At 42.2% G+C, this 26,500-nt stretch overlaps 1 long non-coding RNA gene across 1 annotated transcript in view; it reads left to right on the top strand.

The window, feature by feature from the left end:
* Window positions 1-312: 312 nt before the first annotated feature.
* Window positions 313-26,500, top strand: part of LOC144689354 (uncharacterized) — a 74,658-nt gene continuing 48,470 nt past the window's right edge. The window contains exons 1-2 of the long non-coding RNA XR_013578639.1: window positions 313-486; window positions 2,132-2,253. This is a non-coding gene — a long non-coding RNA (uncharacterized LOC144689354). The remainder of the gene's footprint in view (window positions 487-2,131; window positions 2,254-26,500) is intronic.

Genomic DNA, 26,500 nt, shown 5'->3' with positions numbered 1-26,500 from the left:
AAGCTTTGCGCTTTTTTCGTTGTTTATTTTCCCCCTGATTTCAAAATCCCGTCCTAAATGCTGATTTTTATGAATAAAATATCACATTCGATCTGCGAATAAACTCGCCGAAGCGAATAAGAAAATTCACAATTTCCAAGCGGGGGGACATTGTCAATCGCTCTTGGTACTGCAGTCATTTTCCACAGGTATCTGTTCCCCTAATTTCACCACCACCACTCCACTCTCCCACCCCCCAACAGCCCCCCCCCACCCACCCCCACACACCCCCCCCTGCATTGTGTTTAAAGGAGTTTTATGACATCGATCAATATCTTGGTAAAATAATCATTTTGGACCTGGCCGGGCAGTGAAATCTTTGCTTTGTGCTAAAGTCAACACTGCCAGAGTTGAGCTCAAATAATCCACCGATGCCTCGACTTCTTCACAATCATGGAGCGGCTTCAAGAGCTGGGCTGTCGGAGCGGCTGGACCGAGGGGCTTCAGGTACGTTATCTGCAAGGGACGGGGGCCCGCATCTGAGGTTTTAAAGAGAAATTTAGAACGGATGTCGGCAGATGTCGGATAATGCGAGCCGTAAAACCGGAGAGCCATTGTGGCAGCCTCACCTGAGCTGACTTGTGGCTAAAGTCCAGAGTATCTGGATTGTAATTCGAAAGCGCGATGATATTACAGCATTAAGTTCGGATGGAAACTGGAAGAAATGCCTCTTTCTCTCTCTTTCTCTCTCTCAGTTTCTTTTTGACTTAATGGGGATTGCGACTAAGTTGGAAAACAGTTTCAACCAACCAGAGGGCAATCGGTAAATGTACTTGTGGCCCCGAAATAAAACCATTATTTTAAATTGACGGCTGTCAACTTTTAACCTATTTTGCATATTTGTACCGAAAATAACTCCTTGTTTTTTGAAAGGAAAATTCCAATCGCTGTTTCCCCTTTGAATGAACCGCCTGCTGTTAGGCAGACAATTCATGTATTTTCATTTTAACTGGGAGAGGACACGGCGTTTAAATGAACTGGTAGATTCTCATTTCTTAGTGTTATACAGAGGAGCGCAAACCAAACGTGTGATACATTTGACAGATCGATAAATGGTTAAATGAAAGACGAATAAAGATATATATTGCTGGATAAACACGGGGGATCGAGATATATAGGGGAAAATAGTAGATCGGATCAAAAGAGTTACGATGGATGCATAGATAATTGGAGATAACAGATTTTCTGGGCATTTATCTCTTGATGAATCGGGAAACGATGCGAGTACATTGTTTCAAGTAAGTGGCGTACGGGGAATTCGAATCTCGCTTATCTTTGACCAACCTCCCGGTGATGACTTGAGAAAGCAGTTCAGGCAACCGACATGTGATAACGGTGAAACCGAAATTAAATAGGGAAGATTAAAGACAGGGGAAAAAAAAGATGGGTGGGAGGGGTGGGGGGGGGGGAAGAGATCATGTTTGCCAAAAATATACCGGGAATGGCAAATGAACGAGCGAATCGCACCCCTACCCAACCCGACCTCCTCCGACACATGTTCTCCAACCATATCAGTTTTATTAATTCAAATGAATGCGTCGTTTTGACAATAGGACACACTTTACAGCCACATCTTGAACGTACAAAATTAGCAGAAACTGGTTAGCTTGAATAAATTAAAATGCTTGCAAGGAGTTCCTGATTCTCACCATAACTTCAATTCGGTGTTAAAACGATTTAAACAACAACAACAACAACAAAACATCTGTGAAGGAATGGATTTGGTTCCAACTCCACACTTAGCTGCAATTGTCTGATGGCATGGGGTTATATACCAGGAAGGCTACTTCATCAACTGCTCGTGCCAAAATCTTTTGTTTTCAGCCGCTGTGTTAGGCCATCGATATATTCAGCGCCCTTGTAGTTCAAAGATTTAAAAGCACCTTATTTCGGGTTTGCAATGTTTTATTCTCTCCGGCCACTTTCAACGAAATCTGGCAAGTTATTGGAATTTAGCCTGTAGGATGTTACACCCGCTTTCCGAAATACCAGTTCGATTTAGTTTAATATTTCATAGATTTTTTTTTTTTAAAATGTGGTTAAAACACCAGCCTATATGAACTTAAATTAATGTCTTCCCCGTCGGCCACAGACAACGCATGTGAACTACGGCATTTTCACAGATGGATGGGCCGTCTGCAGACAACTAACATACCCAGTCCAGATCAGTCGCTGCACCACACTACCATCCCTGGCAGTTTTCATCAAACCCAGGTAACAGACTGGAATAAATCACCCCTTCTATTCTCAGTCAGATCCTTCTCCTTCACTCATACAGCAACATCCTTCTGCGCCTTTCTTTTCCGTGTTTTATGGACAGAAAAGAAAATAATTTATTTTAAAAAATATATATATATATCCATGTTTACTCTGTGGAAATCATATTGGAATATTGTTCGTATTTTCTGGAAGTTACTGATACATTGGCGAATCTAGCTTTAATCGACGTATTGTTTGCGAAAACGGTGAATGTGGTATCACTGAACACATCTGAGAAAAGGCAGCCTTTATAAAACGTTAGTTTTTTACGGAATCATCGAAATGTCTAGAAGCTGTCTATATATATCGATCACTCAATCCATTCGCCTAACTATTTGGTGCGGGGAATCCGGGCCAGGGGCATGGGGTAAAAATTCGTGTGAAATACTTATTCACACAAAAAGGTGGTAAAAGTGTGGAACTCTCCCAAAAACGCAATGCCAGTCAATGGGCTATTTCAAATCCGAGACGATAGATTTTTGCGAGGCAAAAGTATTAAGGGATATGGATCCAAGGATAATAAGCAATCATGATGTCACTGAATGGCCGAACAACAGAATAGAGGGGCCGAATGGCTCAGTCTTGTTCATGTGCCCCGTTCTATCTATCTATCTATCTATCTATCTATCTATCTATCTATCTATCTATCTATCTATCTATCTATCTATCTATCTATCTATCTATCTATCTATCTATCTATCTATCTATCTATCTGTTTGTTTATCTGTTCATCTATCTGCTTATGGTGTGCTACTCTATCTATCTATCCAACGATCTATCTGTCTGTCTATCTGTTTGTTTATCTATCTATCTATCTATCTACTTACGGATATGCTACTCTATCTATCTATCTATCTATCTATCTATCTATCTATCTATCTATCTATCTATCTATCTATCTATCTATCTATCTATCTATCTATCTATCTATCTATCTATCTATCTATCTATCTATCTATCTATCTATCTATCTATCTATCTATCTATCTATCTGTTTGTTTATCTGTTCATCTATCTGCTTATGGTGTGCTACTCTATCTATCTATCCAACGATCTATCTGTCTGTCTATCTGTTTGTTTATCTATCTATCTATCTACTTACGGATATGCTACTCTATCTATCTATCTATCTATCTATCTATCTATCTATCTATCTATCTATCTATCTATCTATCTATCTATCTATCTATCTATCTATCTATCTATCTATCTATCTATCTATCCATCTATCTATCTCGCTATCTATTTACTTACAGATGTGTTATAATAAGTATATATTTGAATTATGAAGGTTCAGCGAGGTCAGCTTTTACATCATACCGTTTAGGATTTGTTTTGAAATTTCCAATCCTCCTCCATTTGAAGAATATTGCCTGGATTTTCCCCCCTCTCTGTGATCTAAGTGTGATTTAACTTGTTATATTTTCAATACATGACCAGTTCTGTTCAGGACACGCTGAAAGGGTAATCGTTGTTAAATAATTAATACAGTTCTATTCCTCTAGTAATGCGAGTCTTCGGATTTGTCAATTACTTGTCATTAAATGAGTGTATACCCACGTACTTCATTTCACATCCCCTGATGGGGAATAGCCTCTGTCAAGCCCACTCCAGTTTTGAATTAAATGCAGCTGGCCTTTTGATATTCAGGTTCAAAGTAGGCCCGCATTCCATATGTTATATCTAAAAAAGAATCCCTCTCGTTAACGTCACAGAATTCATAGTAATATCTTGTTCGCGGGGTTTCATCTTAAAATTATCTCGGGGAATGAGTAAAGAAGGCCATGGGGCTTTTCGAAATAAATTGGCGATAGAATCAAACGCCCACATTCTGGAAGGAAAAGAATGCGGCAAGATTATAAATCTGGCGAAGGGTTATAGCAATGAACTTGTGACATGAGGGTAACGTTACATTTTTTTCAAGGTGGGGATTGTTTTCACATTATATGGGGCTAGCACATCCTCGACCCAACGCCAAAGGACTCCTAATACCTTTTGATGGGGATTGCATTAATTATACTGAGAGAGAGAGAGAGAAAGAACAGAATGATCCCGGCCAACGAAAATAACAAAGTCAAAAGAAGAATCTTTCCTTTTTAACCCCTCAGTGCACCAAAAAGAGGATTTCTGTACAGACATAACTTGAAACCATGGGTGCTAAATGAAACAGAAAGCGACCTGAGGGGGAGTTTGCAGGGGTTGAAGGGGTTGGAGGGGGTTAATTAGGTTATAATGTGGCGGGATTTCTTTTTCATCGCCGGGCGAGGTCAGTCAAGAGAAGACATTGTGAATCGCCTCAGCATCAAATCTACACAGATTCTCCCAGAGAGAAAGAAAATTGCAAATATCGGCAGAGGCTGCAAAATGCCTTCGGTTTAAGACCTGGTACATTACAGACCGTTAGCTCGGACGGTTTACCGTTGTCCTGACAACGGGACGCGGCTCCCGCCTATAATGGGGGTCTTCTTGATCCCTTTACTTCTGCGGGACAATTTAATTACATTTGGTACAAGTTACTTTATCTGCATGTAATTAGTCAACGTCGTCCACATTTTTTTCCCTCTCTCCCTCTCGCCTGGGTTATGGGGTGAGAAATCCCAGGGCCTCTGGATCCAGGCAGATGCCTCAGAAAAGGAGCCAAAGGACACCGAGACTCAACCTTTGCCACTCGCATATGTTCAGTGCTGTCACTTAACTCGCCTCTAAAACCAACAGACCCCTAACCAGCAGAGCTCTCAAAACCTTCGTCTCATTTTGGAAATCATCAGTCAGGATGTCTGGATTCCCGACAATGGGGGGGTCACCCTAACGTAATTAACCCGCAAGTAACAATTTCTATTCCACCAAGTTAACAGTCACATTTTTAGACTATTTTCCCCCCTCTTTGGACGACTTATTTGGTCATGTCTTCTGACCACCAAAGGGTTGCATCGCTTAAAAACAAAACAGATAAAGCTCAGTCCCAAGAAGGAGAGAGATGGACATTGGTCACTGGGCGTTGAGAGTTGTATCCCAAAGTTTAGCCCATTCGGAGGATACACACACACACAGGGTATAACTGGTTAAACTGTGCTCGGGGACACCCAAGTTGTGGCAGTCTCCCGGGAGACTGATGGGAGACGATTCGTACAAGCTGTAATTCTGCATTAGCCTATTGCAGGGGCGGGACAGTTCACACTATACCGCATTAACTGGTCTTTCTTTTGAAATATGGTTAATCCTCTATCTGTGCAGCAGGAGCAGCCGGTGACACACAAGCAGTACATTAGAAACCTCGGCAGGGAACTGGGACTGCTCGGGACGTCCCGCATTTCACGCAAATTTTTTCTGTCCATTTCCCCCACCCCACACACACACGTGCAAAACTTGAAATAGCGATAACAGTCCGTGCACAATATCACAACGTGAGCTTAGATCCAAAAGTAATGAATTCTCCGATTTCTGGTAAGGGTGGGAGGGTCACAATCGTTTACGGCGTAGCCCCTTTCTTGAGGGAGATTTTTAAAATGAGATTGCGAGTTTCATAATCGAAAGTTGCTGATATTTCGAATTACTGTATCTCAGCCTTCCACCTTCGCTTATACCCACACAACCCTTCATTTAAAAAAAACAACCGTTTTAAGGCCGTTTTGTAAACACATAAATAATCAACTTGCAATATGCTCTTGTCTGGACCAGGCTTCTCTGCCTCACCTACTGTACTTGACCTTCTGGTAATAAGGTAATTAAAGAGCAATTTTTGTGTAGGACGATAAAGGGAACTATTAAAGTCCCGATGGGTTTAAAGAGAATGGTATAACAAAGGCAAGGAGGACCAGGCGGAGAGAGACGGGGAACAACATCGCCCTTTAAGCCCAAACTGCTGAAATCTATGACAGCTTTCTTGAGCATCGTGGTGCTGTAAACTCGGGGAACGGGGTCAGTGTAGATGGCGCACAGCTAAAAATTGCAGAGTTTAAATGAGAAGCCTAGTGACAAAAATCGTACAGCAGGAGTTGTTAATTTGCTACAATTTAAACACGAGCAAAACGCACCACGATCGGTGAATCTGAATTCGACAGAATTGTTCATATGTTCGCCCTGACCCCAGGAGAAAGACTGTAGAACAGGATAGCACCCGCCCCCCCGCCACCACCTGCGACCGCCTCTTCGTCCCCTTCCTCCACTCTTTAAAGGCAATTCCAGCAGTCAATTCTTTTTTCGCTTGGAGGGAGGCGTTCTGTTTTGCTTAAATTTTTAAAATAATCCACACATTTTTCAAATGTCGTTTATAGAACACGAAGGAAAGGGGAAATGCCCGTTTACATTTCAGTTATTCATAGTAAGTTAGATATTATATCATTATTGCAAATAAAAAACAGTAAGTTAATTTTACCAGTTAATAAAGTAATAGCAACACAGTTGGATCCCCATTGTTACCAAACGAGAAAGAGCCCTTTAAAAGCAATCGCAGTCAGATTGCAATAAAGGAGCTATTAACATCGGGCGACTCAGTACTGATCTGCATTACAACCCCTATAGAAATCTGCAGAGCCACATTTTCTATATGTTCATTAAAAACAGCTTGTATTATGCCGGAATATATCGCTTCATGATATACAGTTTATCCTCCCCCCCACCCCACCCCACCTTCACCCCTCTCAATTTATGGCTTTTAATTGATAAGGCTAAATGGAAGCCAGCAATGAAATTGGAAACACTGCCTCTAATTGTTATATTGCTGCAGATATGCAGAGGGCGATTCACACACATATTGTTTTAAATAAACGGGACTGTATTTTCTAACGGAACGCTGGCTGCATTTCATAAACTGTGTTCACGTTACAAGTCGGGGGCTTATATATCCTCCCGTCTTTTATTTTCTCCGTACGAATGATTTCGCACCGGGAAAGAAATATTGCACGCGTCTCAGGAGAACATGAAGATAAAAAGCAAAAAAACAAAAAAAAAAAAAATACTGCCGATGCTGGAAATCGAAAACAAAAAACAAAAAATACCTGGAAAAACTCAGCAGGTCTGGTAGCATCTGTGGAAGGGAGGAGCACAGTTTAGTGCTTAAGTTTCCTTAGTTCTGTCGAAGGGTCATGCGGACTCGAAACGTTAACTGTGTTCCTCTCCGCAGATGCTGCCAGACCTGCTGAGTTTTTCCAGGTATTTTTGGTTTTGTTTCAGGGGGGAGGATGAATTGTGCCGGGTATAACGTGGCTCTGTTGTTGTTGTGCGTCCAGCGACAAAGTGCAGGTTGGAACGAGAGGACATCGAAAAGTTCCAACTTTAACGCAATAAAACAGGATATCTCGCGCCGCGCGGCAATTGTCGTATTTTTTAAAACTACATTCATAACATGTTTAGTTGTTGTTGTTGTTGAATTCTTGGCGTTTGACCTGTTCTGTTTCTATTCGGCCTGGATACGGATAACGACTCTGCAAGTTATCAATAGTGAAAACCCTCTCGCCCATGTCCTTTTGGACTTTATTCTCGACCCTGGCGTTTACGGAATTTAATTTTTTTTTAAAAATCCCTCCCAACTAGAAGGGGAGAAAACGCTCCCGGATGGTCTTCAGACCTCACAGATGCTATAAACAGCAAATCAATTGGGCATTCCCCAGTTCTGTACCCCAGGAAACCATTTCCAGTCATTCTCAGTCCTTTTTATTTCCAGGGGATAGATAATTCGTAAAGTTTAACCGGGGATATCCACACTCCCTTTACCATGTCACATTCGAATTTCGCAGTGATCCCCGCTATCTCCTCGGTAGCCAACCTTTGCTTTAATATTTTAATTCGCCACCCACCCGGTTCGCGGACACCAAGTTCTGTTTTATTTTCCATCTTTGCAAAAGCTTGTGTTATAAAAATCAGGGATGAGTAATGAATGGGTCTTGTAAATTGTTCCTATTTAACAGGTCGTGACTTGTGAACCCCTTAGAAATCATTGCATTACATGATATAGCAGGACACAGCGGACTATCAGATGGTAGTCTAGTAAGGCAGAGGCGCATTTAGCACCTTTAACTTTGCAACATAACCGAATTCCGCTCCAAATAACTCTGTTTCTGCGCAAAAACCTACAACAGGGCTACAGTATAAAACCTACAGCAGGGCTACAGCAGGGCTACAGCAGGCAGTTATAAGTGTTACAGTTAGATATAGATGTGCACGGATTTATGTTCTGTTGGAACATGTAGATAGGTTTGTGCCCATGTCTGTGTGAGTGTGAGAGTGCGGCATGTGCTGTGTGTGTGTGTGTGTACGGCATGTGCTGTGTGTGTGTGTGTACGGCATGTGCTGTGTGTGTGTGTGTGTGTGTGTACGGCATGTGCTGTGTGTGTGTGTGTGTGTGTGTATGGCATGTGCTGTGTGTGTGTGTGTACGGCATGTGCTGTGTGTGTGTGTACGGCATGTGCTGTGTGTGTGTGTGTGTGTATGGCATGTGCTGTGTGTGTGTGTGTGTGTATGGCATGTGCTGTGTGTGTGTGTGTGTGTGTGTACGGCATGTGCTGTGTGTGTGTGTGTGTGTGTACGGCATGTGCTGTGTGTGTGTGTATGGCATGTGCTGTGTGTGTGTGTGTGTACGGCATGTGCTGTGTGTGTGTGTGTGTGTGTGTGGCATGTGCTGTGTGTTTGTGTGTGTGTGAGTGTGTGTACGGCATGTGCTGTGTGTGTGTGTGTGTGTGTACGGCATGTGCTGTGTGTGTGTGTGTGTATGGCATGTGCTGTGTGTGTGTGTGTGTGTGTACGGCATGTGCTGTGTGTGTGTGTGTGTGTGTGTGGCATGTGCTGTGTGTTTGTGTGTGTGTGAGTGTGTGTACGGCATGTGCTGTGTGTGTGTGAGTGTGTGTATGGCATGTGCTGTGTGTGTGTGAGTGTGTGTACGGCATGTGCTGTGTGTGTGTGTGTGAGTGTGACATGTGCTGTGTGTGTGTGTGTGCGGCATGTGCTGTGAGTGTGTGTGCGGCATGTGCTGCGTGTGTGTGTGGCATGTGCTGTGCGTGTGTGTGTGTGTAAGTGTGGCATGTGCTGTGTGTGTGTGTAAGTGCGGCATGTGCTGTGTGTGTGTGTGTGTGTGTAAGTGTAGCATGTGCTGTGTGTGTGTGTAAGTGTGGCATGTGCTGTGTGTGTGTGAGTGTGTGTACGGCATGTGCTGTGTGTGCGTGTGTGCGGCATGTGCTGTGAGTGTGTGTGCGGCATGTGCTGTGTGTGTGTGTGGCATGTGCTGTGTGTGTGTGTGTGTGTGTGTGTGGCATGTGCTGTGTGTGTGTGTGTGTGTAAGTGCGGCATGTGCTGTGTGTGTGTGTGTAAGTGTGGCATGTGCTGTGTGTGTGTGTGTGTAAGTGCGGCATGTGCTGTGTGTGTGTGAGTGTGTGTATGGCATGTGCTGTGTGTGTGTGAGTGTGTGTACGGCATGTGCTGTGTGTGTGTGTGTGCGGCATGTGCTGTGAGTGTGTGTGCGGCATGTGCTGTGTGTGTGTGTGGCATGTGCTGTGCGTGTGTGTGTGTGCGGCATGTGCTGTGTGTGTGTGTGTGTGTAAGTGCGGCATGTGCTGTGAGTGTGTGTGTGTGTAAGTGTGGCATGTGCTGTGTGTGTGTGTGTGTGTGTGTAAGTGCGGCATGTGCTGTGAGTGTGTGTGTGTAAGTGTGGCATGTGCTGTGTGTGTGTGTGTGTACGGCATGTGCTGTGAGTGTGTGTGTGTAAGTGTGGCATGTGCTGTGTGTGTGAGCGTGTGAGTGTGGCATGTACTGTGTGTGTGTGTGTGTGCTGCATGTGCTGTGAGTGTGTGTGTGTGTGAGTGCAGCATGTGCTGTGAGTGTGTGTGTGAGTGTGGCATGTGCTGTGAGTGTGTGTGTGTGAGTGCAGCATGTGCAGTGTGTGTGTGAGTGTGTGTGTGGCATGTGCTGTGAGTGTGTGTGTGTGAGTGTGGCATGTGCTGTGAGTGTGTGTGTGTGTGTGGCATGTGCTGTGAGTGTATGTGTGTAAGTGCGGCATGTGCTGTGTGAGTGTGTGTGAGTGAGGCATGTGCTGTGTGTGTGTGTGTGTGTGAGGCATGTGCTGTGTGAGTGTGTGTGAGTCAGGCATGTGCTGTGTGTGTGTGTGTGTGAGGCATGTGCTGTGTGAGTGTGTGTGTGTGAGGCATGTGCTGTGTGAGTGTGTGTGTGTGAGGCATGTGCTGTGTATGTGTGTGTGTGAGGCATGTGCTGTGAGTGTGTGTGTGTGAGGCATGTGCTGTGTGTGTGTGTGAGGCACGTGCTGTGTGAGTGTGTGTGAGTGTGGCATGTGCTGTGAGTGTGTGTGTGTGTGGCATGTGCTGTGTGTGTGTGTGTGTGTGTGTGTGGCATGTGCTGTGTGTGTGTGTGTGTGAGTGTGGCATGTGCTGTGAGTGTGTGTGTGTGAGGCATGTGCTGTGTGTGTGTGTGTGAGTGCAGCATGTGCTGTGTGTGTGTGTGTGTGAGTGTGGCATGTGCTGTGAGTGTGTGTGTGTGTGTGAGGCATGTGCTGCGTGTGTGTGTGTGTGTGTGAGTGTGGCATGTGCTGTGAGTGTGTGTGTGTGCGGCATGTGCTGTGAGTGTGTGTGTGTGTGAGGCATGTGCTGTGTGTGTGTGTGTGAGTGCAGCATGTGCTGTGTGTGTGTGTGTGTGTGGCATGTGCTGTGTGTGTGTGTGTGAGTGTGGCATGTGCTGTGAGTGTGTGTGTGCGGCATGTGCTGTGAGTGTGTGTGTGTGTGAGGCATGTGCTGTGAGTGTGTGTGTGTGTGAGGCATGTGGTGTGAGTGTGTATGTGTGTGTGTGACCATCTCCACGTGTGCAAATGGGTGTTATGCCTGTATCTGAGGAGATGGTGTGTCTTGAAATATTATCCCTCTGTGTGAATGAACTAATATTCGGGTTGACATGTGTGTTTGTATCTGATTTCCGTGTGCTCTAACATGTGCCCCGTGTGTTTATATGGATGCTGATGTTTGTGCGGGTGCAATTATGATTCCGTCTGTAAGTCGTATGCAAATGTTTGCACTAGTATGTGCGCAGTGTGTGATTTTGATTGTCGGTACACGTAGATAGTGTGCGATCCTGTGCTAGTGTGTAAATGCGTGTGTGTACACTTTACGTGTACTTTAGGGCGTTTATATTTATGTATGTTCTGTGATTAGTGGGAGTGTGCACTCGATGTGTGTGTTTGAGTGTGGCTATGTGCCCTAAGTGTGCGCGAGTTCGTTCCTTGTGTATGTATTTGAATAATGACCTGTGCGTTTGCCTGCGCAGTGTGTGTGTGTATACTCGCTGTTTCTGAGTATTTGAATGTGAAAGTGTAATGTGTGTGTGTGAATGTGTGTGTGTGTAGTTTCTGGTTTAAAGCTGCCTGTGTGTGCGTTTAGGTGTGAACGTAGTGTGATCTGTGCGTTTGAAAGTAAACGTTCGAGTGTTTGGCCTGTTTTAATGAAAATCTGCTTCGGATTCGTGTGTGTGTGTGTGTTTCTGTCTGTATAAACATCAGTGATTGCTGCATGCTTAATTAGGATTTTTTGCGAATGTGTTTGCTGTGTGTATTTTAGCACATAACTGTATGTTCTGAGTGTGTTTCAACGAGAGTGTGTATTCTAGTGTGTAAGGAGCGCTTGTGTATGTGTGTAACTGTGCGTTTTTTGTATCTGAGTCTGTTTGCTCTGTGTGTGTTAAGTATGTTGTCCCATGTATAATCGTGTGCTAACCACATACGAAATGGCAAATGCATTGGCGGGTAGGGTATTCGGTAAGGGACGAGCAAAAAACTCAGCAAGACATTTTGCCCTTACCGATAGCTTATATGTATATATATATATAGCTTCTCTGCGGAAAATTTCTGCCCGCTTATTCGAGTAAAATGAGGTGAAGCAGGCCTGTCTTTGACCTCGGAGTGACCTCACCTGTAAACAGAAGAGTCACCTCCCATTAGAGATACCGAGAACCTTATCCTCATTTCGTTTCAACTTGTAATCTCGTTTGTCATTTCATTTTATGAAATGTCAGGAATCATTTCACAAAGAACGGAATAGGCCGGCTGCCCAAGATGATTAGTAGTGACCTTAAAATGGGATAAATAGCTCGGCGAGAAACTCATTGATGCACTGCAAAGGTTCCCCCCCGCCACAACTGTTGATTTCGTGAACAAAACTTCACACGTTGGTGCGAAATGCAATCATAATGTCGGCTGCACAATCTGTAATCAAAACCCTCCATAATTAATATGCCCGTCAGACTATGGAATTCAGTTCTGAACTTGGCTTTCTCATTCACTCCAAGAAAAAACTGGGCTCCACCCGGATACTGTTTAAAACACCTGCTGTGTTACCCAGTTACTGCTCGGCTCCACGTCTCTCTGGACCTTGTTAACCAAGGAAAGGGTCTTGGCGTGTCCTGACACAGCTATATTTATTCGCCCTGCGTGTCTGTGTGTGTGTGTGTGTGTGGTCCATTTCTTACAACCTGAGGCAACACCTTCACGCCCTATAACCAAATACTGTTCTGCCCTGTTTGATAAACTTAACAACGATTTAATTCCGTGCACGCTTTTCGTTTACCGATCCCTCTAAGGGATCGAGAAGAAGGGGGAATTCTCAACTGTGCTTTTAAAAAGAAGTTCCTTGTGTGTTAAGTATGTTGTCCCATGTGTATAATCGTGTGCTAACCACATACGAAATGGCAAATGCAGTGGGCATCTCGGTATTATAGATTATAATTTCCCCTTCTGATGAAGATATGAAAAGTGACCGATAGGAAAATACCTACAATCTCTGCATAGTCTGTTCCAGACATGTGTCATGCCATGTGCACTATAGTATAAGTTTCATTCATATCCGTGTACTCCTTTGAGAATGGCGCAAAAAAAAACCATAGCTAAAAGCCGGGGCCAATTAGGGGCGGTCATGTCTGGAGTATTCCTCTCTGACCCCTTTTAGAAAACTAGAGTTTAGGCGATAATGTTAAACTAAAATATTGTCCCCTGCCTTCGTTGACCAAGACGTGGTTCTGAGAACTATAAGGTGTTCAGAATCATGGGGGATTTTGATGGAGTAAATAAGGAGAAACTGCTCCCACTGGGAGAAGGGGCGGCAACCAGAGGACACAGATTTAAGGCAACTGGCAAATGGACCAATGAAGCTGGGTCAACACGAGAGAAAAAAATGAATGTTAAGCTGTTGTGATCCAGAATGCACGATCATTCAAACGGTTTCCATAGTGTAGCAATTTTATATATTACATTTTTGTGTGCATATATACATATATATAACTGCTACACTATATATTAACTACACACAACGGAATAGTATAACTGCTACACTATATATTTATATATCTCTATATGATAACCGATACACTATATATCTATCCATATATATCTATATATAACTGCTGCACTATATATTTATATACATTATATATATATATAAAATTGCTACGCTTCGGAAACCGTATATAACTCCTACACTATGTATTTATATATATATATATATATAAAACTGCTGCACTACATATTTATCCATTTACATATATAACAGCTGCACTATGTATTTAAATATATTATATATATAAAATTGCTACGCTACGGAAACCGCATATGACTGCTACATTATGTATTTATATCTCTCTATATATAACTGTTACACTATATATTTATCCATGTACATACATATATAACTGCTATACTATATAGTTATATATATTATATATATAAAACTGCTACACTATATTTATATATCTATATATAACTGCTGCACTATATATTTATATATATAACATTGCTACGATACGGAAACCGTATATAGTATACATAGGTAATTGCTACACTACATATTATACATACATATAAGGAATTGGATAAATATTTGTAGGAGGAAATTTGCACGGCTATTTGGAGAACGAACAGGGGAGTGGGTTAATTGGACTGCTTTTCAAAGAACTAGCAAAAGCACGATAGACCGAATAGCGTCCCACTGTGCTGCATCATTCTATCATAATGGTTATTATGCATGGCCCTCTGGTAGATTTAAATCGAATTTATTCGGTAGCTTTGATCGCTTTTGATTTGACGGTGAAGGAGGTGGGAGCCAGCCTCTAAATCTCGCTGCTCCTGGTGTCAGTGCGGCGTCCAGAAAGCACGGGAGCGGGCAGATTCAAGTTATACTGCTGACTGTATAGGTCAGCATCCACATTCGCGCGTGCTGGCAGAGTCAAGAAAGCGATGGACCACAACGGCCTTGGAATGTGTTTCCCAACTTTCGCCCCAACTCCCGATCCTCGCGGCTTCGTCTCCCACTCGGTTTGAGATCAACCCGACTCCACAACCGACACACATGAGGCGGGGGGCGGGGTGCTTACTGATCACCTCGGGTCCGGACACTGCATTACCCGTGCGCTATTTTTTTTATCAAGGCATCGAGACATTTCTTCTCTTTTTAATGAACCAACGCTTGCCAAAATAAAAAAAAATTCAAAAAGGCATAAATTACAGTGCAATATTCCTTAGTAGCTGAATTTCACCAATTACACTTTGTCACAGGGAGCCACTTGATTGACAATTCCATGTGGCGCTATGTTGGTACCGCAATAATAAAAAAAACAACACAGGAACTTTTAAAACGTGTTTTTTTTTCCACACAAGGAGCGGATGCCTCAATCCATAAGTATGGACAGCATTGTAGAAATGCATAACATTTAAAGGCACAATTTGGCCCCCGTGAAATCAACACGAGCAGAATCATTATATACATTTCAATCCCATAACCATCACCCGTGCAGCTGTAGGGTCTGAGTGAAATGCTGCTGATCAGGCGTGCATTATCTTTCAATCGTTTCGGCTTATCTTTGCAAATCATTGAATATGAGTACCTTCAGAATCAATGACATGTGGTACACGATCTGTCAGCGTCAGACTGACAGCCCCTAAGAGCATAAACCCTGCCCTAAAAGACAGGAAAACCAATCCATATATTGTAGTCAATCAATTCATTAATCCGCCTATCCTCGCCGTAAGTGTTGCCAGCAGTTTAAGACCGGGAGTATCTGTACATTTTCTGTTAATTACCGGTTCCGCTTTCTAACTGGTTATTTGCTCCATGCAGCATCTGATCTATCATTTTGCAAACAAGCACCTTTCTCCCCTCCCCAGGCTGTAACAATAACAAAAGGTCGTCGCCAATCGCTTTAGAAGAGAGAGAGGGGAAAAAAATCACCAATCATATCGAAAACAAATTCTCCCCAGTCATATTCCCGTGAACATCTCAACGCTACAGCTGTCAGGTCAATTTCTCAATCACCAAATTCAACCCTCCCCCCACCCCCCCCCGCTCCCACCAAAAGGAAACTATTTATAAAAAGAGCAGGTGCACAAAAATTCAGAAAAAAGAAACGCCAGGAAACCTGCTCCATTTATTATAAACAACCCTTCTCCATCCTAGAATCAAAGCTATGCCAGACAAGCCTCATCAACCTTGGCTCCACCTGTCCTTAATATTTCCCAAGCCACCTAACTGAGCCCCAAAAGGAGAAATGCCTACACGAAAGCACGTGCGTGCAGAGGTAGCTTTTTTTCTGTACCTTAATAAGTCAATGATATGCAAACTAAGTGCTTCCAGCCATTGTTTTCACTTCTTGTTGAGGGTTGGCAAAATACATAGGGATGTTAAGCTGTCCTGTGTACCAATCACTCGAAACGTCAACTGTATCCCTCTCCGCAGCTGCTGTCAGACCTGCTGAGTTTTTCCAGGTATTTTTGTTTTTGTTCTAGATTTCCAGCATCCGCAGTATTTTGCTTTTACCTACAGGTACTGTTTCTTTTCCAGTATATTATTGCTCACTGCCATTGAGGTTGGTTCTGCCTCTATAAAACCTATGTTGCCACTTCAATGAGTTGTGGTAAAAACATTCATGTATAAAGTTAATCTCAGTAATGGTGGCCATGAAACCATCATCAATTATTGTAAAGACCCATCTGGTTTCCTAATAGCCTTTAGGGAAGGAAATCTGCCATCCTTACCTCTTCTGGCCTACATGCAACTCCAGGCACACAGCAATGTGATTGGCTCTTAACTGTCCTCTGAAATGTTCAGTTCAAGGGCAATTAGAGATGGGCAACAAATGTTGGCTTTGCCAGTGATGCCCACATCCCATGAAAGAATAAATAAAGTCTTGGCTCATCATGTAGCTCAACATCATCTTTTACCTGTTCTTATATCTATATAATCAGAAATGACAATTAAAGATTAATTTATGACAACTACCTTTATATTTCAGTTAATTATACTTCAGTTAATTATGCTTCAGTATTACAGCTGCTCTTCTGTTAAGCAATTAGATATGTTCTACATTTTAAACCTTTTGATTTGTGTAATCACATTTTACATCTTGCAACATAAATGTATAATCTTATACAGTTAACTAATTCGATATAATTAGATTATGTAATTTAATGTATTAATGCACTTAGGTATACTTTTAACTACATATATTTCTAGTATTAAATATAACTTGATCTACGATATATTCAATGTGCAATTGTTCCATTTCTAATTACAACATAATCATGAATGGGAGCAGGTAAATGACACAGATGTATTTATTTCTTGAAGGTTTCTTATTTTATCTGTGAGCATTGCCACAATATATTATGCAAAAACCACCCATATGTTGGGTAATTAGCTGATTATTATTTCAACTCCTGATAGTCCAACCCAACATTGTCTCTTTGGGATGCTAACTGACTTGTGCACTGACAGAATTTTTGTGTTTTTTTATTTCTAATTTCTAGGAATTACCATTTTCCTTTTACTCCACATTCACCCCAGGTTTCTGGCGGTGGCTGTAAATTGCCCAAAGTTTGTCACTTTAGCCTGTTAATTTAGGTTACTGGCTTGTTATCACCCCTTGGTATCTGAAACACTTTTATATATGATCCTGAGTAATATTCTGTTATTGTTTGTTCTCCCTGAACATTTGCCTTAGTAGCTCTGTGTTCTGCTCATAGAATGGAATAGGAATGAAGCTGCCAAGGCGCGTCTGAAACACTTTTCAAAGAACCATGAGAGAAATAGATTGTTTAAAGATCAGGCAGAATCATTAAATAGCTGCAGTCCATTTAGTGATTGTTTTCAAGTCGACTTTTTCAAACACTCACTGCTGAATCAACAAAGATGAGGGACTAAACCATAACTCTTCAGCAAAAGATTTCAATTGCATTTTAATAGAACAGAACACATCTTCGATGTTAACTTCAGTAACATATGTTAATTTCACAGAATAGGTCTTAAATTGATTTGAATATACTTTATTGACTCAGAATATATCCAGATTATAAAAATACCAAATATTATTTAGAACAACTGAAGACCTGAGAGACATTACATAATATAATATAAATTGCCTTCTGTGGGAAAAGGCAGCATATGCAACTGAAGGTGATGCATTCCTGTAAACTATTTGGAAAAAAAACCCATATATTTATTAACAAATTTTCCTTCTACATTGAAATGAGCTGTCAATGTTGTAAAGAAGAAGTAGGTCGCTGACTCCACAGATAGGCTTCATGTTTGAACTTTGGGCACAATCTGTAGGCTTCTTTGGTTCCACACTGATTTTATTAATCCAATCAAGAAAGATTGCCATAGCAACAAACAACAGAACTGCTGCAGCCACCGAATGCTTTTTGAAAGGGACTTCAAAAGGAAGATGCTCCAAAGAACATTGCAGGAATAATATGTCATTTTACTTTCAATACATTTTGCAACAGTGCCTCTGCATAATGACATAAAAGGCTTTGAATTATTCAAAAAAAAAGGAGACAGCTCATAAAGAGAACCAGTCAAGAATTCTTTTAAAGAACATTGCTGAATAAATGTTTGGCTTATTTGGGGTTTTTAAGTTGCTGAACCTAGCACAGATTTTAATGAATGTTTTAGGAGACACCAATTTCAAGAGGTGCTTGCCAAATTTCCTGTAGACACATCCCTGTAGCATTTCCATCGTTCAACCTGAGGCTATACATGATCTGAGAATGGCACTATGCCAAATCAAGTTTGTGCCCACACTTCTCCAGATGTGCAGAGTTCATTATTTTCGGTGTTCTGTCAATGGAAGGTGCTGAATCGAGGCCAAGTATTTTCCTCGGATAGAGGTAAAATAAACAAGTGTTTCTCACTCCTAACTATGATTTCAACAGTGATATAAAAAAGAGCTGGTCACCTGCCATATTTTAACAGGAAAACAGCATGTGTCCACATGAGAGATGGAAAACAGAAATAATTGAGAATCAAAGGGTAAAGATCAATTTAAAATGTGAGAAGGTGCAATAGTATCAAAATGAAGCACAAGATACAGGGTTAGTAGTAAAAACAGAAAATGTTGGAAAAATTCAACAAGCCTGACAGCAATATGACTCTTCAGTCATATTGAACTCAAAACTTTAATTCTGTTTCTCTCTCCACAGATGCTGCCAGGCCTGCTGTGTTTTTCCAGCATTTTCTATTTTTATTTCAGATTTGCAACATCTGCAGTATTTGGCTTTTACGATAGGATTTGTATATTACCTTCTCCATACCTTGCCTGTTTCCCACTCTATGAAGAATGTATTGGCCTTGGAGAGGTAAACTATGCTTTGATTTTAAATTCTCATCCTTGTTTTCAAATCCCCTCATAGCCCACCAGTCACTCCCTCCCAATTTCTGTTCCTTCACTCTCTCTGGGTCAAAATCCTGGAACTCCCTCCCTAAAAGCACTGTGGGTGTACCTACACCACATGGACTGCAGCGGTTCAAGAAGGCAGCTCATCGCCACCTTCTCAAGGGCAATTAGGGATGGGCAATAAATGCTGGCTTATCCAGGGACACCCACGTCCCATGAATGAATGAAAAAAACCCCTCCAGCCCCACAACCGTCTGAGATATCTGCACCCCTTTAATTCCGGCCCCTTTGGAGCATCCCCAATTTTAATCCCTCTTCACCATTGGCTGCCTTAACTTCAGCTGCCAAGGTCCTAAGCTCCTCCTCTAAACCTCGCTGCCTTTCTTTAAGATACTTTTTCCTTTAAGATACTCCTTAAAATTAAGGTCTTTGACCGAGCTTTTGGCCATTTGTGTTACTGCCTCCTCATGTGGCTCAGTGTCAAATTTTGTTTGATTCTGCTCCTCTGAAGTGCCTATGGATAGTTCACTACTTGAAAGCCGCTATATAAATAGAAGTCTTAGTTGTTGTAGAGGAATCCAGAACAAACACACATAAACACTTGTTCCCAAAAGATTTTGGATGCTAACTTAATTGAAACTTTCAAACTGATATCAATAGAGTTTTGTTGGCTGAAGCAAAGGCTGGTAAAGGGAGTTAAGGTTGCAGATCAGCTATGTTTTAACTGAATAGCACACAACAGGTTTGTGGGATTGATTCGCCTGCTCTTGTTCCTTTGATTTGCCAGACGCAGACGACTAAGATTTCGCATAGAAGTGACAGGATCAAAGGGCAATGAATCAGTTCCTGGGCTAAATGTGCCCATATCAAAAAAAAATGTTTACTGGTTTTCCATTCTTTATGTTTTCAGTTTCATTTTATGGGATTGATGTAAACACAATGTACATTGGGTATGTGTCATATTAAAAAAATTGTCAACTCAGACCAGCACCATTAGTACCATATTAACTTTAAAACTAGCTACATGCTAATAAAAAAGCACATACTGTGTGTATCTTATGCATAAGGTGCATCTCAGTGAATCACCATCCACCCAGCAAATATTGATGTTTGTGTTGTAAATGCCATTTTTTCAATCACCCTTGCAAGCCTTTGTCCAGCATCAGTGTGTGCTTGCAATGGACCACAAACCATTTTAAAAAGGTAGCTTATAAAATAGCCTGCTTCCCTTTCTGCCAAACCTGCCTGGTTTGTACTGTGGGATGGAATCTTCAAGCTAGAAAAGCTGTTAATATAGTAGTCTAAAGCAATATGTTTAGAATAGGGATTGGGACCCAATGAATTATCAAAGGCCAAGGGTGGAATTCTACATTTGCTATTAAGTGATTTTTAAAAAGTAACAATTCAACTGTGTTTAATTTTTAAAACTTAGTTCCCATCCACCTGCTATTTGGAGAAAGAAGATTGAACTCTTATGAGAAAAAACTGATAATGTCGATGTCAAAGGTTACAATAACTTGGTGTATTCAGGACCCCAATTAAAATCTTCACTTTAAGCACTTATCTGTACCCTGCAAAAGTCAGTGTCTTTAGGAGAGAACAGAGAACAGGGAAAACACTGGAATGAAAAGTAACCTTATTGTGAAGGTCTAAAGAACTTACACACTCTTTAGCCACAAGTCGGACTGTGGGGGAGGGGAGGACACAATCACACACGTTCAGCAAATAGAGGCCCTGGATTTCTGTTTACAGATTGTCAGGTTTATTGAAAAAGTTTGGCTCTGTAACCTGATCCAATCTGATTAGCTTCTGATAGTTTAAAATGGGCAGGTGATTTGTAACCTGCACTTGCCGATTGATAATGACAGACGGATTAACTCATTTCTTCTTTATCTCTCTCAACCTGGCTTTTCTCTCTATTCCAACTCCAGCGCAATTAGACCGTGGCCTGGTTTGGCCGTTTCACTTATCGACCGAAGAAGAGCCTGAATACTTCGACCGAGTAAAATTGAAAGCATGCACAGCACATCTACATTCTGAAACAGAAGAAGGAAACTAAAGCATATTAAAAAAAGGGGGGTGGGGGGGGGGCTGTGGGGAGGGGAATGTGTTGCTTATGGAATCTTTAGGGGTAATCGGTCAGTTTCTCTTGGTATTGTGGATTCAGCTCAGTTCCTGTCTCCTGTGCGGCTGTCTTGCAGAGAGGTGTAAAATTCTCGGCTTTGCTTTTTCTGCCTGCTGCTTCCCTACCCGCCCCATGTGGATGAATTGTGGAAAAATGTTGCTCTGTTGAGCTTTTTGAGAATGGGAGAGTTGACTCTTTGAACTGCATTCCTGCTTTGCAGCGTTTTGTTAAAAAAAGCTGCCTCATACTTTACGTTCTTGGTCTTATTCTGGGCAGTCACATCTCCTTGTGAGAGTTGACTTGGTAATTGCCCTTCACCCAATGCTGCAAGAACTGGCAGGTTCTATAATGGATGGCACTGATGGCGTGTGCTTATTACTTGGACACATCTGTTCTGCTCCACATGGTCAGGATGATCAGTCAACTTCCCTCAGAATAGCTTGAACAGAGCAGTTCCAGTACAGGCTGTTAAGAACTGTATAAACTGGGGGAATGTAGTACTGAAGCTGAATGCAGTGAGTAACCAAAACGCTAAAACATGTTTGAAGCAAGAAGCCTGGAATTTCCTCCTTGGGATATACGCCTGAAATTGTACCCAAAAGCTGTCAAGTTACACCCAAGTGTCCTCTCAATCTCATTAGAATATGCCAAAACTTAAAGTGGAAATAAATAGGCATTAATCAAATCGAGGCCCAAGGAAATGGCAAACTTGCTCCATGACATTCCACCTTTGAGTCTTGCAATTTTAAGTTCCAGGTCTTTTAACCATTATCTTCGCACAGCTGGCACAGTGTGTTGAATCAGGGGAGCTTTTCAATTGTTAGCAAGTCTTCTACTTTGCCACCATCTCCTCAGGGGCAATTAGGGATGGGTAATTGATGCTAGCCCAGCCCGCAGTGCCCACACAAATAATACACAAAAGAAAATAAAAGTGCATTATAAGAAACGGGGAATATAGGGCAGGCCTGAGTGAGGAAGAATTTCTTTTTTAAAAAGGCTCAAAAAATTATAATGAATGGACCAGAAAAATGAGTTTCTTCCTTGCTGTGCCTGTTAATCCGGTCACATGGTTGAGAGTCCTCCCCACACCAGCATACTCTGAGTAAGCACAATTGTAGGATGCTTGCATTTGAGAATTGGAGCTGGCGCCAGCTCTGTGGGCAGAGATTTATTCAAACAGGAGGTTGGGCGGACAGACATAGAAGCTTGAAGCGACTTGGGTGTATTTTAGTTACTCATTTACTCCCAAAATTCTACGATTCTTTAAGCTATGTCATTATTAGTGCCCGGATTGTGTATGCCCCTGGGGGAGAATCTGCAGGTCGAACTCCCTAATATGTTAAAGTCTATGGAATGAGGGGCAGCACAATGCTCTTCTATGGTCCCACACAGGCTTGTACCTGCTATTGAAATGGCCAAGTCACATGCAACGTTGGCAGAACAAAACAAAAGCAGTGGCAGACCCAATGGGTATGTGTCACGGAAAGCTACGCCTCATACCTCTGTTACACCCAGCTGCTCTCCAATGGGCTAAAGTTGAATGTTGATCTAAGAAAGGCAGGTGAAAGGTGGATCACTGAATTGGGTGAGGCAATTATGTCAACCCTAGGAGTGAGTGTTTGGTAGGAGAGTCATGGTTTTCTGATGAGTGTTTAAACACACTAATACAAGCCAGCAGATATTTTCATTGAACTTCAGACAAATAAGCTCTGGACAGATCACTGCATTGGCGGTTAATTGCCTGCTTAGGACTGCCAATGGGAGAGCAGACATTCCCCACAAGCCAGTGCCAAGCCAATGACTATCTATACCATGTACGTTCCCTCTCTCAACCCTGCTACAGGGAGGGGCCAAATGATGCTACCATTTCATCGTGGGAAAGAATGATAAAAACTGTGGGAATATGACATAGGAAAACTCATGGACTGGTCCATATTGTCAAGCCTGTGTTCCTTTAGGATTGACAAAATTCAAACCACCAACCATTCTTCTATTGACCTCAGCTGAGGTTTGCACTGAACAGTGTTGAGTACAATTTACTTTGGCACATGGATAGAAGATTGGCTGGTTGGCAGAAAACAGAGAGTATGCATAAATGGGTCTTTGTCTGATTTGCAGGATGTGACTAGTGGGGTCCCGCAGAGGTCAGTGCTGGGGCTTCAAAGTTTTACAATTTACACCACTAACTTAGATAAGGGGTGCAAAGGCATGGTAGTTAAATTTGCAGATGACACAAAGATAGATAGGAAAGTATGTTGTGAAGAAGACATAAGGAGTTTGCAGACAGATATAAATAGGTTGAATGAATGGGCAAAAATCTGGCAGACGTAGTATAATGTGGGAATGTGAAGTTGTTCGCTTTGGCAGGAAGAATAAAAAAGCAGAGTATTACTTAAATGGAGCAGAGGGATCTAGGTCTTCTAGTGCATGAGTCACAAGAAGTTAGTATGCAGGTACAGCATGTAATCAAGAAGGCTAATGCAATTCTGTCCTTTATTAAGAGAGGACTTGAACATAAAAGTAAGGATGCTATGCTTCAGTTATACAGGGCATTGGTGAGACCACATCTGAATACTGTGTGCAGTTTTGGCCTCCTTATTTGCGGAAGGATGTAAATGCATTGGAGGTGGTTCAGAGGAGGTTTATTAGATTGATACCTGGAATGAGCGGGTTGTCTTATGAAGAAAGTTGGACAGGCTGGGCTTGTTTCCACTGGAGTTTAGAAGAGTGAGGGGGTGACTTGATTGAAGTATGTAAGATCCTGAATGGTCTTGACAAGGTGGATGTGGAAAGGATGTTTCCTTATGCGAATGAGTCCAGGACTAGGGGGCACAGTTATAAAATTAGGGGTCACCCTTTTAGCATGGAGATGTGGAGAAATTTTTTTCTCTCAGAGGGTTGTGCGACTTTGGAACTCTGCCTCAGGAGGCGATGGAAGCAAGGTCATTGAATATTTTTGAGGCAGAGGTAGATGGATTCTTGTTTGGAAAGGGAATCAAAGGTTATTGGGGGTAGATGGGAATGCGGAAGTTGAAACACAAACAGATCAGCCATGATCTTATTGGATGGCGGAGCAGGCTCAAGGGGCCAAATGGCCTCCTTCTGCTCTTATTTTGTATGTTTGGATGATCATATGTTTGTATCGTAAGAAGCTGGTTTGTGTTGCCTGTCACCTTGTCCTTCACACCGTGCCTTCTTAGAATTCCCTAATTCTTTGTGAGTTCACTGGTACAGGCATTATAACTGTAATACTGCAAAATGTCAACAGTGTCAGACCACTGTCACATCATAAAGAGAAAATAGATTTTCTAACTCTGCTGGTGCTCAGTGGGGAAATGTACCACCTGGAGCGATAGTGAGCCCTCCAGTCCAGGAAGATTCTCAATTTGATCCGTAGCTTGTGTTGAGTTAGCTAATCTCAGCTGGGTGCAGGCAAGCCCCACTGTGCCTGGCCGCAGTGTAACTGAGCCAGACGAGGGGGAAAAAAAATTTCTTATGAAGACCTTCTTCCAGATCACTATTCACTGCAGGACAATAGATGGGTATAGGTGTCAGATGTGCGCTTCCCTCATGGTAAAATCAGCATGCTGGCTTTCTAGACCCACACAGGAAGAATGGCTGCTCGCACAAGGTACAGGAGGGATGTATTTGGAGTCCCACTCAAGCCTCACCCAGTATGTTCAGGGGCAGCTGGGCTAATTTTCAATGTTACTTTTATTAGTGAATGTTTGTGAGGTGAGCTGTTAGCCCTGGATATAGACTGGTTTGTCCCATTTCACTACATCATATCAACATAAATCACTCCCAGTTCTAATGGAACGCACTTGCTGCACAATGCACAAGAATGGGTGTCAGCATAGGACAGGACTGACTTCAGCTGTGATGTCTTCAGGGTGAAATAAGTTCAATATTAGCGAAAAGTGATTTCAACTTCACGCCAATGTAGTGGCACTGCAGGAGGGATTCATTCTGATATCAACAGAAGCAAAAATCAGGAGAGGTGTTTAAAGGGCGACTGACACTACAGTACACATTTTCCACCGTTGTCAAAATCGTCCTCTGTGGGGTGTAAGTTGGATGATAAGCCTGGAATGAAAACCAAAGCCAAGTGGAATGACACCCACTCCTCCAGCAAGTCTTGCTCCTCTTTTCCTGCTGGGGACCTGATGCTGGATTTGGGCTGCATTTACACGATAGCCTGCAGAGTCGGTGCCAAGTAAAACTTTAATATTGATGCTTCAGTTGCAATCTGAATGCATTCACCGTTGCCAAGTAAAGCACCTACTGGATTTAAACAATGTGACTTGGACCCTGCCTGAAATAGGCCAAAGCTGCCCCCCCCACAGTGTGGCCTGCAGAACCTGTTTAATCTTTGATGTGGGGTGAGAGGAAAAATCTCGTGGTGGCATCAAGCTCTTATTCAATGATGGTTTTTTTTCTTAATGCATGCAATACACCTTTTGGAATTGTGACCCATCCCGCCAGACTTCACAAACACTTCAAATTTTCCACCTTTTGCAAGCTGCAGTCAGACTAAGCCAAATACACAATTCTACCAATTAGCAACTTGACAGAAGCACATTGCTTAAGAAAGATTGTTATGGCATTTTCTTGCTCATTAATAGAATCGCCCATCCCATTAAGGAGTGTGGATAGGAGGGAGGCAAGAAGAAGATGGTATAATTAATGTCATATTTATGCTAGCATTTAGATTCCAGTAAAGTTCATTCTGGGTACCACTGAGATCTCAGGCAATGAGAAGAACATTTTAGGCTCATTCACTCCACATACACTGATGGTGCAAGAATCTGCATTCTTAATAATGTTGCGGTTTCTGGAAAACCTGAGCCACCCGTGCTCTTGGGGTTTGGCTACCATCACAATGTTGCTAAGCAACACTAATGCCCGATAGGTTACAGATTCGGGACTGAGACTGAAATTCTGAGATCGGTTTACTTTCTAACACAAAACCTCGGGCTCCAGGAGAGCCAGAACAGGTTATTGAAATTTTGGATGTGTGTAACCCATTCATAGTAGCTGAATACTGGTAGGTGAAGGATTGTACACCCACATTGTCAATAATCTGCCTCTTTGCTATGCAGATGCTGTCAGAATTGCTGTTTATTTACAGTCCTTTTTGTTTGAACTTCAAGATGACAGCATCTGTGGCCCCTTTTCCTTTTATTCCATTATTCCAATGATCCACTTTGGCCCAAATATTGCTGTGTTAATGATGGCCAAACTGTCAGCCTTCACCATTATTGCTGAAACTCTCAGCAACTTCTGGAGTTTGCCCATGCACAGAATAACATGCCGATCCAGAAATTGTTGTCGGTGATTCTATATTTCTTTACTGGGTGAGCTGTTGAGGCACTGCGCCAAGCCACTCCCACTCCCCACCCCAGACTTCAATCATGAAAATCAATTGAT

The sequence above is a fragment of the Cetorhinus maximus genome, chromosome 14 (genome assembly GCF_964194155.1).
Source record: "Cetorhinus maximus chromosome 14, sCetMax3.hap1.1, whole genome shotgun sequence".
NCBI lineage: Eukaryota > Metazoa > Chordata > Chondrichthyes > Lamniformes > Cetorhinidae > Cetorhinus > Cetorhinus maximus.
Note: the sequence above shows the minus strand (reverse complement) of the source record. Positions and strands in the feature narration are given on the sequence as shown.